Source organism: Arachis hypogaea, chromosome 19 (genome assembly GCF_003086295.3).
Source record: "Arachis hypogaea cultivar Tifrunner chromosome 19, arahy.Tifrunner.gnm2.J5K5, whole genome shotgun sequence".
NCBI lineage: Eukaryota > Viridiplantae > Streptophyta > Magnoliopsida > Fabales > Fabaceae > Arachis > Arachis hypogaea.
The window spans coordinates 96,097,643-96,108,656 of NC_092054.1; the positions used below are offsets into that span (position 1 = coordinate 96,097,643).

At 35.3% G+C, this 11,014-nt stretch overlaps 1 long non-coding RNA gene across 2 annotated transcripts; it reads right to left on the reverse strand.

Annotated features, from left to right (window-relative positions):
* Positions 1-6,279: 6,279 nt before the first annotated feature.
* Positions 6,280-10,413, reverse strand: LOC112779266 (uncharacterized). 2 transcript variants are annotated; one of them, XR_003190634.3, is made up of 7 exons: positions 10,111-10,413; positions 7,926-8,065; positions 7,585-7,820; positions 7,295-7,509; positions 7,103-7,195; positions 6,927-7,006; positions 6,280-6,801 (listed from the first exon to the last, which is right to left on the reverse strand). It is a non-coding gene; the product is annotated as an uncharacterized lncRNA (long non-coding RNA). The 2 variants fall into 2 exon arrangements; XR_003190633.3 differs by lacking the exon at positions 6,927-7,006.
* Between the last annotated feature and the right edge of the window lie 601 nt (positions 10,414-11,014).

Here is an 11,014-nt window from a genome sequence, read left to right on the forward strand (position 1 = left end):
TATTTTCTAATTACTTGATCCGCCCCACGCCTCCATAGATGTGGATCATCCCAGAGATAATACTTAGCATCGCTTCTTAATTTATCCTTTTGATGCTATGAAAATTGTGGGGGAAAGACATGAGCGACCAAGTAATTAGCTATCGGGGCAAACCAAGGGGTGCTTTGGGATATTGCTTGCAAGGTATCTAAGGAAAATGATTCATTGATAAGAGTGGGATCCGAAGTTAAATGTTCTAGCCGACTCAAATGGTCCGCCACTAGGTTTTGGGATCCACTTCTATATTTGATTTCCAAGTCAAATTCTTGCAAAAGCAATATCCACCTAATGAGCCTAGGCTTTGACTCTTTCTTCTTTAGCAAATATTTTAGTGCGGCATGGTCAGAATACACCACCACTTTAGAGCCTAGCAAATAAGGTCGAAACTTGTCTAGAGCGAAAACAATGGCTAAAAGCTCTTTTTCGGTGGTGGTGTAGTTCGACTGAGCCGTATCTAATGTTTTTGATGCATAAGCTATAGTGTAGGGAGCGTTACCATCGCGCTGTGCTAGCGCGGCACCTATGGCGTGATTCGAGGCATCGCACATGATCTCAAAAGGTCGGTTCCAATTTGGGCCTCGCACAATAGGAGCTGTAGTTAGTGCTTCCTTCAACTTGTCAAAAGCCTTTTTGCAATCTTCATTGAAATGAAATTCTACATCCTTTTATAGTAGGCGGGAAAGGGGCAATGCGACTTTGCAAAAGTCCTTAATGAACTGACGATAAAATCCTGCATGACCTAAGAAGGAATGGATCTCCTTCACCGAGGAGGAGTAAGGTAAACTCGAAATGACATCGATCTTAGCCGGGTCAACGAAAATTCCATCTTTAGAAACAATGTGACCCAACACTATACCTTGTTTCACCATGAAATGACACTTTTCAAAATTTAGAACAAGGTTAGTATTGGTACATCGCTCTAGTACCCTAGCTAAGTTCCCTAAACAAGCATCAAAGGAGCTATCATACACACTGAAATCGTCCATGAAGACTTCCATATACAATCCTCCAAAAGATCCGAGAAAACACTTTTCATGCATAATTGGAATGTTGCCAGTGCGTTGCATAAACAAAACGGCATTCTCTTATACGCAAACGTTCCAAAGGGGCAAGTAAAAGTGGTTTTCTTCTGATCTTCAGGAGCTATGTGAATTTGAAAGTAACCTGTATATCAATCTAGAAAGCAATAATGGGATTTACCTGCCAAGCGATCCAACATTTGGTCAATGAACGGCAACGGGTAATGGTCCTTCCGCGTTGTTTGATTCAGCCGGCGGTAATCAATGCACACTCGCCAAGTGTTCTAGACTCGGGTGGCCACAAGCTCTCCACTCTCCGTCTTTACCATTGTTACTCCGAACTTCTTCGGCACTACTTGGACCGGACTCACCCATTCACTGTCGGAAATGGGGTAGATGATGTCCGCTTCCAAAAGGCGAGTCACTTCCTTCTTGACTACGTCAAGGATGGTAGGATTTAGCCGCCTTTGTGGTTGTCGAACCGGCTTGGCGCCTTCTTTGAAGAAAATCCGATGGAGGCACACTTGAGGGCTTATCCCTACAATGTCACTTAAGCTCCATCCGATTGCCTTCTTATACTTCCGGATAACTTCAAGGAGTTGCTGCTCTTCTTGATCGGAAAAGTCAGTTGCCACTATCACCAGAAATTTATGTTCCTCATCAAGGAATGCATACTTAACATGAGGTGGTAGTGGTTTCAAATCTTTCCTTGCTTCTTGGTAGGGTAACTTGTCCTCTTGGTTGTGGAGACTTGGAAGGCTACTTCCATTTTCTTCTTCTTCAAGGTTCCCTACTTGGAAGATCACCTCATCACTTAGACCTTTTTGATGCTCATAGTGGCTATCTTCTTCAAGTTCGTCATGTCTCCCTTCTTCAATAAATTTCTCACCCACATCAATCGATTCCTCCTTCGGAAGAGCGGGTTGAGGGGTTGCCTTACTAAGCAGCTCACTTCTTTTCGGAGTTATAGCATCAATGCTAGATTCTGGGATTGATGGGTGTATTGAGGGTGGAGGGGTACTAGGGGTGGAGTGAGAGGGTGCTAATCGCGACAAAGCTTCGGCAAGAGTGGCCATGCAATTCTCTTGCTTCCTTTGAAATTCCCTTTGCTCTTGGATGAGGACTAGAAGGTTAGGCTCTCCATAAGGGAAGTTAATTGGGGTGGAATGGTGGGGAGATCTAGGTTGTCCCACTTGTGGCGGTAGGTGGATAGGTGAAGATGGAATCGGTGTTGGAAAAGGTAGAGGGGCTTGAAAGTAGGATGGTTGTATCTCATGTCGAGGGTATGGGGCATGAGCACACGGGTGGCCAAAATTGTAGTGAGGACGTGTTCCACTAGATGTGAGAGGTTGATAGAAATTGGGGCCGTAGGGCCCTTGCACCGGTCCTTGTTGCCAAGAGTTGACGGCTTGTGACCCTCCCTCAAATTGACATCCCATACCTTGAGGTGAACCAACGTCGGAATTTCCACCTCCTACAACATGATAACAACTAGACTCCAAGCCGAAACGGTGATAGTTCATGATGAATAGGAAAAATAGAACGCAACAATTTCAACAAAAGCAATGAACAAATGAGTATATATATGTTCTAATTATATCTACTAGTCTAGGCCTAAACAAACAAAAAGTGTTAGTTACTATCAATACTAGGATAGAGGTACCTCTTACTAATTAGTGCCAAGTAGCAAACCAAAATCAAGTATTCACAATATTCACATATTTATAACATCCAAAATAGTAGCACTCATTGCACATAAAGTAAACTCCCCGGCAACGGCGCCAAAATTTGATGGAGAGGCTAGGATCAATTCGCATGTGGGTTAGGAACTCGGTTATCCAAAGAAAACGGATTTAACATTGCAAGTATAGTCTCAACCCGACGAATTGGCCCCTCGGATCAAATTGGAAATTCACAGCATATGTCACAAGCAAAACCAAATTAAAACTGAGAGTATTAGACTCCCGAGTCGTCTCCCTAAGAGCACTTTAGAACAACGAGTGTGCAATTCCGGTTGTAGTGATCAACGGTTTGTGAATGGAGAAATGAACATATGAAGCAATAAAAGAATATGTAAAATTGTAATGATTGAACTAATTAAGAAATTAAAGAACCGACTATATAATATAAACAAGTGAAGTATAAAAGAAATCAACATATAAAGGTGTAAAAGATTGAAAGCATCAAAAAGAGTCTTGGCTTGGAGTGAGCTAAGGGTCCTTTTCTTGTTGGAACCACAACTATGACAATTATAATGGATTAGTCTCACTTGATCAACCCTCACATCGGAAAGTAAGTTAAATGAGCATAAGTGTCCTTAACCCACAAATCCTAACTTGCTTGCTAATTACCTTAGCAACAAATTAGCGTTAGTGGGGACAAGAACAATTAACAACCCAAGAATTGAAACTAAATGTTGGACATTCCAACTCTAGGAACCCAATTTCTCACTTTACCCAAGCCAAGAACCAAAAATTTAGCCTAAAACCATGTTTGATATTTTGTCAAACACTTGGTGGGCAAAAAGCTTAAACATAAGAAAAATGAGTAAAGATTTGAAACTAAAAGTAACAATTGTCTCAATCAACAAGGATAACACAAGAGAGCATATAATCAGCATCCAACATCAAATTCATCAACAAGAAATTAAAATTGCAAGAGAAAAGCAAAATTGAACTATAACTTGAATTAGAAGAAAGAGTAATGACAATGTAACTATAAAGAGTAATAACAAGGATATACTTACAATGTAATCTTCCAAAATCCAAGATAAAAAATAGAAATGGCACTTGAATGTAAAATCCTAATATAAACCCTAATAGAGATGATGAAAAACTTAGAGAAAAACTAAACTAAGACTTCCTACTACTACTCCTAAACTATAGTAAATGATATGCTATCTTATGTATTCATTTTCCCCTCCAATATGAGCTAGAAGACTTCAGAAATGGGCCTCCAAAGCCCTCAAATCGCGAGGCACGTGCTATTTTAATGAAGTCATGTGCGGACACCTGTGCGGACGCACAGACGCGTGCGTCTGCACACTTCGCGAGAAATCCAGGCCTGTGCGTACGCACAAGCAGCCGTGCGTACGCACACTACGCGATGCTTGGCTGGATGCATGACGCGCTCGATGCAATCTACGCGCTCTGCTTGGGTGGCTGTGCGTCGCTTGTGCGCACGCACACGTCTTTGAGCTCACTCATTTGATTTCTCTTACTTCCTCCTCTTTGCATGCTCTTCTTCCATTTTCTCCAATCTATTCCTACCTTATATACCTGAAAGCATTCACCAACAATATCAAGGCATTGAATGGAAGTTAAATGGAATAAAATAGATTCAATTAAGTATAAAAGAGCATATTTTCATGATCAAGCACAAATGGGGAGGAGAGATAAAAAGCATGCTATTCAAGGGAATAAGTGTGAGTTTATGTGATGAAAATCTATTCAATTCTAACCAAAAATCATCATCAAATATGGATTCATCAATTCACAAAATACCTTATTGCAAGTTTCTTAATTTAGATGTCTATTGTTGCAGGATTTATTGGCATAGCACTCTCTTATGGCCTTTCACTGAACAATTCCCTAGTATTTTCAATTCAATTTCAATGCACTCTAGAAAATTATATAGTATCTATAGAGAGGATAAATCAATATATGTATATACCAAGTGAGGCCCCAAAAGTTATAGAAGAAAATCGCCCTTCGGTTAATTGGCCAGTTGCAGGCAAAGTAGAAATTAGTAACTTGTAGGTAACTGAAACTTCATATTAAATTATGAAGCATAATGTTGAGAAAATTATTGGTTTATTCATTTCAAAACATATAAGATACAGGACTAATGGACCACTTGTGCTCCATGGAATATAATAAAAAACTTTAACTAAATTATTATTTCTAATAATAAATTTTAACTAAATTCTAATAGTAAGTCCAAAATCTTAATAGTATAAAAATAAGATATTGGTCCAAAATATTGTCTAATATTAATAAAAAATATTGATCCTAACATTTTTCTTAAAAAATTGTTTGTCGCCTACAACTTTTTAAAACCAAAAAATATATTAGACTTTATTGCTTGCTATATATATATATATATATATATATATATATATATATCAACAAATATCAAACACTTTACTTCAAACAAATATCAACAAATAGTTAAGTTACTCTCTAATCTCTATGAATCGAATCCTTTTAAGGAGATATTAAAGTGGCAATGAACAGAATAAAAGTATCTGACTTATTGAATCTATTAGAAGTTAGTTAATTCTGACTCACTTGACCACTTCCAAGTTCCAATTGAAGCACATTGAGTTATTGTTTTAGCAACTGTAGCGCACTTTTTATTCTCTTTCTCTTTTTGGGTTTTAGATATCTATAAATAAATAAAATTTAATATTTTCAACTCTATGTCTATGCATATTTGGAAGGAGTTAAAGAAGTATGCAACAGCAACAGGTATCGTTTTAGTTTAGCTTTATTAATTTCCATTATATCATCTTTCTTTTGCTTACTTTAATCCAGAGAAGAACAACATATTAATTCACTGTCCATTTCAATTATTAGTATATAAAGATTCACAAGGGTTGCGGGACACACTCCCATTTTGTTTATAGAAAGAAGGTTTCTGCAGCACACAGGATACCAACTGTGATGGATTGCACCAAGGTTCTCTCCATAAGTGATGGTAAACTACAAGAGAAGCGGGATTTAGCATCGGTTTATATAGGAATTAGCGGCGGTTTTTAACCGTTGCAGTATAGGGCGTAGAGATTTGATTTTGCGGCAGTTTTCCTAAACCGCTGGCACAACCGCAGCGAAACCCCTTAAAGAGCGTCAATTTGTTTAGCGGCAGTTTTTTAAACCGCCGCTATTTGGCCATATTAAATTCGACCGCATTTTTTGGCGGTTTTGAACCGCTGTTGTTCTATTGACCGTTATATTTTTTGAAATGTATTTTGCAGCGGTTTCAAATTTCCATTATCTGATTTTCCAAAAATTTAAATTTATTTTTGGCCATTTTGTAACCCCCGCTATTTTCCATCTAAATGACCACGAAAACACTGTATTTTGCACTAGTAATCAGCGTTTTTTTAATTTGAATATACTAGGTATTATTTTTTGTTTTTTTGTTATTTTTTGAATTTTTTCTGAAACTAGAAAACTTTATTATTTTGTATCTAAAAGAATAAATTGATGGGTAAACGATATTAGCAAAACTGATAATAATACTCATATTAATCCAAATATCAATAAAGTGTATTCCTTACTAAGAGTTTTATAGTCAACAATAAAAAAGTATATATTTAACTTAAAGAATAAATTTCAAATCCTAGGTTCTACTTTCTACTCTGTCCTTCAAATGAATTCATCCATGCAGCCACATCTGGTGGCAGCTCCCCACCTTGCCCTTGAACTAAATATTTTAGAGCACTCTCTATTGCCTGCCCTTTCGTCTTCTCGGCTGCTACTTCATCCTCCATTTCCTGCCATTTTAATTTCTCAGCCGCCAACTCTCCTTGTAGTTCAAGCAACACCATTTGGGTCTCCTTCCTTTGAGTTCCAATGCTCGGCTGATGTGAATTCGTACCGAACACTTGACTAGTAGTCAGTCTGATACCCATGCAACACACACTATCCTGGTGCTTCTTTTCAAGAGCTTGAGCAAGAGAATCATCCTGAGACAACAGTCTAGGTGATTCATCATGTTGCTCAATCTCCGTAATTCTTTCCTACACAGTTAGATAAGAAAACATAAGCATTTATTAGCTAATTGCTAACTGAACAAACTCTCAACACAATTTTAACAAACAAAACCTATAAGAAACAACATAGCAATTCTCAACACATTACTTACACCAATAGCCCGAGCTACATCATAGAGATAGGAGCCATTAGATCATTTGTGCGTTAAGACAAACAACTCTCCTCTACCAACTAGACGCCATTGTCGTTCCGATTGCAACAATATAGCTTAAATAGTGAATAGGTATACATAGAGAAGGTTCAAAAAGTGACTCAATCATAAATTACCTGTTCTTCTTCGAGCCTTGCCAAGCTTTTTGATCTGCCAGTGTGAGTGTATAACTGCTTCGATCGATTCACAGCATTTTTCCTACACTTCTCCTGTTATGCCATCAAAAGTAAGAGCTACTATACACTATTTCTGACTAACTCAATGTAACATAAATAGAATTTTTCTGTTATGAAATAAAAATATATTACCTTTGTTTCTTCATTGTTGCGATATCAAGGTACCATCTCCAATGATCCGCAGTAACTCCCAGTGGATGACCTTTAATATTTTGTTCAAGAGTCAGTTCTAATTTGTAAAAGTCATGAAACAACATGTTCCTCGTGTCCTTCCAACCTCTTCCTAGCATTTTTAATATTGTACGCTTGATAATTCCTCCACTATCTTCTTCAAAATGGAATAATTCCTGCAACAGTAAAATTAAATTGTTAGTAGGCATCAAATTAAGATTCCGGATCTCTACAAAAATATAATATTTTACCTTTACATATTCATTATAGATCTTGTCCCTAGAGCAAACCTTTCTCTAGTCCTTCTCACAGATTGAGAATTTGGTGTATTCAGATCCAAGCAATCCCAAAACGCCGCTCAGAATACCAGCTTCATTTCCAACTGGTTGCAGTCTCTCGTTGAACCTGAGTACGATCTTTCTACCGTTAGGTGGCTTCATAGCATCCTTCACACTTAAATGAAGTTGCTTGATTGTCCCATCAGACTCTGTAAATCATAGTTAGTCTGTGTGAGTAACCACTGTGACCAAGATGCGATGAAATTATATAAAATTTAATCATAAAAAAATACATGGGATAAATTCTTGTATACCAATTGTTTTAACATCCCAAAATTCGGTGGTTTTGCGTCCCTTGCACTTCCGAGCCTCCGATGCAGCAAACAAGTTGCTGACATGCTGTGTCTAACTTTGATTTCTTCATGTAACGTCCTATCCTGAGCATCTTAATAAACTGGATACCACCAAGGGTATCACTTATACTATTATTAAAATGCAAAAAAGTAACCGAAATTCTAAAGCATTAAATATAAGCCTATAATTTAACATGTTAAGAAAAAATTATCTCAAACTATATTTGGACAAAGAAATAGCAATAGGCTTAAAATTTTTAATTGGTGCAACATGCCTTTTCAACAGCTTCGTCAATTATATTTTCTGAACAAACAGCCTCAATATAAAATAATAACAAATTGGTATTCGAATAAAATAAAATAAAATACCTTTAGGGTGAGCTTTCAATTTTCAAATATATAAAACATATAGAACTTGAGAAAACTTCGATAAGCAACTATATATTATAGGACATTCGAATGTACATGTAAAAGCATGAGTTACGACTTTGCATAAGCATTATACAGGCATTATCAAAAATTCAAATCAAAACCCAAGACATGATATATATATATATATATATATATATATATATATATATATATATATATATATATATATATACAAGTTAATAAATCCAAACTTTCATTTCTGCCAGTCTTAATTATCTTTTGAAACCTAAATCAAGCAAACAATAACTGTGTTCAGCAATTTAGCCAAATGCATGAGATATATGAGAGTCCTTATTTTGATGCGGAGAGAGAAAATTACAAAAATATTATTCAAAAGCACAAATATATTATAAGTCTTAATTATGGTACACAATACAACCACACAGAGATAAAAAGACCCAAAGGATGCTGCTTGAACTACAAATAAGATTCAAATTCCTTTAAACCAGTTTACCATTTATTATACATACTTAGGACATATAATCACGGCCATAACATACACACTGCCACACTGATAGAGTAACAGCACTGATGTCTAAGGCCTTTTTTGTCGAGTAAAGGCCTTATCATAGGATATGTTTATATTTAGGTTATCGAAATTCAAATTCCTTTAAACCATTTTACCTTATCACTTTCTCATAAACAACTTTTTACATAATAGGAGTAATACATTACTCAAAATAAGCATATGCCCTGTTTAAATTTGAGAATGATCAATATATGTTAAGTCTTTAACTCTTCATATAATCATGTTTATATTTAGTCAACAAGTCAATAACAATCTACGCAAATAAACAAATTAAAGTATATTGAAAAAATCATGAACATTAAATTCTTTAATTCACCGTGAAATCTTAATTTGACCTCAAATATAAAAATGAGTGTTTTTTCTCTCAATTATTTAAACTACTCAATATTAATTTCTTAAGCAACTCATGCTTTATTTGATAACTTGAGATACGAATGTATAAATAAACTCCTCTCCTTGACCTATATTAATATATCATTTCATATTATAATTTTCTTTTTTCTAGCTACATTAAAGAAGAAATTTAGATATGGTTTAACTTTGTAAATATTTTGAGAAAAAAGGAGAATGGGGTTTACTTGTCCTGCCCTTCTCATAGTTAAAGCTATCACAACACCCAATAAAGAGAGTAAAGAACTTGTAAATTCAAAATTCTGGAAATCGGAAAATCATAGACAAATTATATGCACAGTTACAGCTATCACAGTTAAAGCTAGAACTGACTAAATAGTTAGGGGAGAAACAGGGCAAAGAGACCCTTTTGTCATAATCCTAAACTATTCAAAAGTGTAAAAGCATCTTACATAAATGAACTCCTAAATTACAGTAAACATAATTCAGATCAGAACACAACAATTGTTGATATATATGATAACAACATATAACATTCTTGCTAATGATAATCAAATGGCTAGTAGAATACTAGGAACAAAAAACACTACTAACATCAGCGAACCAAAGTTAAACCAAATTATTGGAGAATCAAATATGTTATACGAGTGCAGTATGGCAACAATACTTCCTTGAAGTTGAATTTTTAATTAGTGTTTTCAAACTAACGTCACAGTAAAAAGGAAGGAACTTGATCATAGAGACACAAAACTAAATCCATAAATAAGGGTTAAATAACTTGTGAACTCTCAATGAGAAAATTAAATACCACACAAGTCAACTAGTGGTGCTTACCGGCAGCGGGAGGAAGGTTATCGACGATAAGATAGTAGCACCTCACGACGCAGCTGCTTGACGGGTGGACACAGTTGGACGACACTGATGGATTCTGGCTTCACGACGTCCACGGCTACTCCAACATGATAAAATCTGAAGACTTCTTGGAGGAGGAGATTGGGTCCAACGGTAATGGATGGAGGTGCTTCTCGTGGAAGGCTTTAGCGGTGAAAGAAATTAGGATTAGGAAAGTGAAGGGGGTTTATGGCTTTTGAACATTAAAAGAGTGAATTTCTGTCTCTCCTGATAGTGATAACAATAATAAAGGGCCTCATTCAGTGTAAATAAGCCTCAGAAGAATAATAATAAATAATATATATTTTTTTATATGTGTCAGCCTAATAAAAAACTATTGGAGTATATGACACTGCTAACAGTATTAATAAAATACATCGATAAACCATAAATTATTTAGGGGTTAAAATAATAATAATAATAATAATAATAATAATAATAATAATAATAACAATAATAATAATAATAATAATAAAGCTGCTAACAATAATAGTAATGATAATAAAAATTATTGTAGTTGTCACATCAATAATCTCGCGCCTAATAATAAATATAAAATTTATAATTATTAAAAAAACAAATATATTTATTAAAATATTGCCAATGAACCTCAAAAATATATAAAAGACACATATTATTAGTTTAAATATAAAAAATATATTATAAGTCTTAACTATAGTACACAATATAGTCACCCAGAAATAAAATTATATATATAAATATTTTGAAGAAAAGGAGAATGGTATGTACTTGTCCTACCCTTCTCACAGTTAAAGCTATCACAACACCCAGTAAAATAAAGAGATGAAAGAACTTGTAAATTTAAAATTTTGGATATTGAAAAACT